Here is a 3,298-nt window from a genome sequence, read left to right as displayed (position 1 = left end):
TGTCTGATCTGCCTGCCTCATGTGGAGTCACTGATTTCCCCCGAGGTTCCTTTCCTTTCCACTTGACTGCTAGTTCTTCTTCAGTGAGTTGAATTCAACCCAAGATGGGAATTTCTTTCGCAGTCTGTACTCTTTGGGAGATCATATTGTCTGCTGGGCAACTTAAGAAATAATCTGAAACTGTGCTTTTAATTAAATGAGATTTTTATTGTTCAAGAGATGGTAGAAGAACCCATTTTAACTGTTGTGCGTCTGTTGGACCAGCTTTGAGACCCATGTCAGGAAAGCCACATTTCCTTACCCAGCTGGGCCAAGCAACCTGTAGCTGCTTCTAGAGTGAGCTCTCTACAGTGACTCACCACCCAACTTCCACCACCAAGGCCATGAATTCCCATTCAGGCATACCTGTTGCCTGGCATCCAAGTTCATTCTCTACTCCTATCCATTACTGGCCTTCTGAAAGGAACACTCAACCATATTCATCTTTTCCATCCACATATGTCTTATGCCATCATCTTTGTCAATCTGGAGACTCGGGAAAGCAGAAAAGGGTCAGAGAACGGATAAGTGTGGGCTTGAGGTGTTTTGTTTTTTTAAGTAGGCTCCATGCCCAACATGGGGCTTGAACTCATGACCTTGGGATCAAGAATTGCATGCTCTACCGACTGAACCAACCAGATGCCCCAAGGGTTTGAGTTTGGGCTGGAACTTTCCAGCTGTATGATCTTGTATGAATTGGATAAATCAATTTCTCTGAACTTCAGTCTCATTTCATTTGCAGTGTCATGGGGAAAGGTAATACATGGATGCTGGCTCTTAGGAAACATTCAGGAGTGATAGCTATTATATTTATCAAATATAATTGCTTGGATTTCAGCCAATCTCTGTAATGGGTGTATGTGGTCATATGGGACCAGGAGATTTGAACTTCCTCTCTTCCCTGTAGGGAGAAGTGTACTACGGTCCCTGGGCACTGCTTCCAAATCCTTATCCCACTCAGCCTCCATGGTGTTTGCCTTCCCCATTGTAGTCAAGGCTTTTTCTGCCTCTCCCTCAAATATCAGTTTCAAACCCCCCTTCTCACATGGGTGAGCACCCTGCCAAGTAAGTTCCTCCCTCCCTAACCTCTGCCAGAAGCCTATCATTACTCCATTCTGATCTTTGCTTGGGAAAAACAAGCCTGTGTTTGGATACCATCAGCTTCTCATACTTTTCTTACCCTTCTAAAAAAAACATGCAACTGAACAAAAAAGTAAAGTCCCTGCTCACGGGCATGCGCATGTGCACTTGTGTGCACGCACATACTCTCTACCCCTAAGCATTTTCCTCCTTCCTCTCCTGGCCAAACTTCTCAAGTACACAGTCAGCACATCAACCTCCAGCTCCGTCCCCCCAAACCCCTTGCGCTGCCTGCATTCTCCCTTCCAGTCACACCTTCTGCAGAAAGCCCACTCTTCTGAGTCACAAATGGTTCCATGCTGTCTCATCTTTCACCTCCTCTGAGTCCTGGACTTCTCTGTTGCGCTGTTGACCCGCTATTGACTCCTCTAATATATTCTGCTACTTAGTGGAGATGAGGAAAGCATGGATTTTGGAATCAAATAACTCTCCGTTAAATAACCACTGCTCCATCCTCCCAGAAGTCTTTCCTGCCTCTCCTCCTGTCCCCCAGTTCCACTGTTATCAGTGCTCACAGCCTCTGGGCTTCTCCCGCCATCAGGCAAGTTACCCAACTAAGCCTTGTCCCCTCAGTCTGCAAAGCAGGAAGAATGACACCCGGAACTGGACTGTGGTAATATTTGCCCAGCACCCAGAGCCAGGCCCGTGGCAGGTGCTCACGAATGGTTATTCTCCATCTTCCCCTCTGGCTTACTCACTTTTTCTTCTTTAAGGACTCTTGCCCCTCTTTCCCCACCCTCTCAGCCCTCTCTCTATACTCACTCGTGTAGAGAGCCATGCCCACATGAGGGTGACGCTCAGTGTCCATCTTCAGCCATGAGTTGGGTCCATTCCTGCATTATTTACCTCCTGCCTGTGGTGTATTTTCTTTTTTTTTTTCTTAAAGATTTTATTTATTTATTTGACAGAGAGATAGCGAGAGCAGGAACACAAGCAGGGGGAGTGGGAGAGGGAGAAGCAGGCTTCCCGCCGAGCAGGGAGCCCGATGTGGGACTCGATCCCAGGACCCTGGGATCATGACCTGAGCCGAAGGCAGACGCTTAACGACTGAGCCACCCAGGCGCCCATGTGGTGTATTTTCATCCGGAGGTCAACTCAACCTCCGAGTGACCCAATTTTGAACTCCTCTTATTCACCACCAAATCAGATCCCCCTTCCTGTTTCTCTTTTTCTGTTAACAACACAACCACGTGAGGAGCAATTGGAGGAAATGGGGCTGTTTGTGAACAAGACCGAATTTGAAAGGGGGACACGGTATCAGTCCTGTAGAAGAGATAATAGAACGACTGTCCAGAGGCTGTACAAGAGATCAAACAGAGGCTGATTTGGGCTTGATCTAGGAGAAGCACACAAATGAAAAGAATTATCCACTACAAGGATTGGAGTTGCCCAAGGACATTAGGAAGCAGAGGCTGAATGGCTACAGATCAGGGAACCACAGAATGCCTCCTATGGGGACCACAGTAACATATAGGCTAAGAACAACTGTCACGTAATATTCAAGTGGCTTCTATAGGCATGGCCCTTTTGCGAACCATATAGAGCCGGACTTCTACCTGAAGTATCCATCTTTTATTTAAATGTACACTTTGTCATAACTTTTATGGGTCTTATAAATTACACTTAAGGATGGAATTTGGGAAGAGGACCTGATGCCATTAAAGACGGTCATTTAAACTATAGATCTGGGGGCGCCTGGGTGGCTCAGTGGTTAAGTGTCTGCTTTCTCTCAGGTCATGATATTGAGCCCCACATCGGGCTCCCTGCTCAGCAGGAAGCCTGCTTCTCCTTCTCCCACTCCCCCTGCTTGTGTTCCCTCTCTCACTAGGTCTCTCTCTGTCAAATAAATAAATAAAATCTTTAAAAAAATTTTTTAAAAAATAAACTATAGATCTGATCATGCTTAAACCCTTCAGTGGATTCTCAGTGTTCTTAAGATATAAACTATAATCCCCGTGGCGGCCCTCAAGGCCCTGCCCCGTCTGTCACCAGCGTACTTTGGGCCCCTGTCCATCTCTTGCTGTGGGGTCTCCACACACTTGTCTTTGTACCTCCACCTGTTTAATCCTGCTCATCCTTTGCAGTCCGCTCAAACCTTTCTTCCTCAAGGCCATCTTTC

Source organism: Neomonachus schauinslandi, chromosome 7 (genome assembly GCF_002201575.2).
Source record: "Neomonachus schauinslandi chromosome 7, ASM220157v2, whole genome shotgun sequence".
NCBI lineage: Eukaryota > Metazoa > Chordata > Mammalia > Carnivora > Phocidae > Neomonachus > Neomonachus schauinslandi.
The sequence above is the reverse complement of the archived record's forward strand: the minus strand, read 5'-3'. Positions refer to the sequence as shown.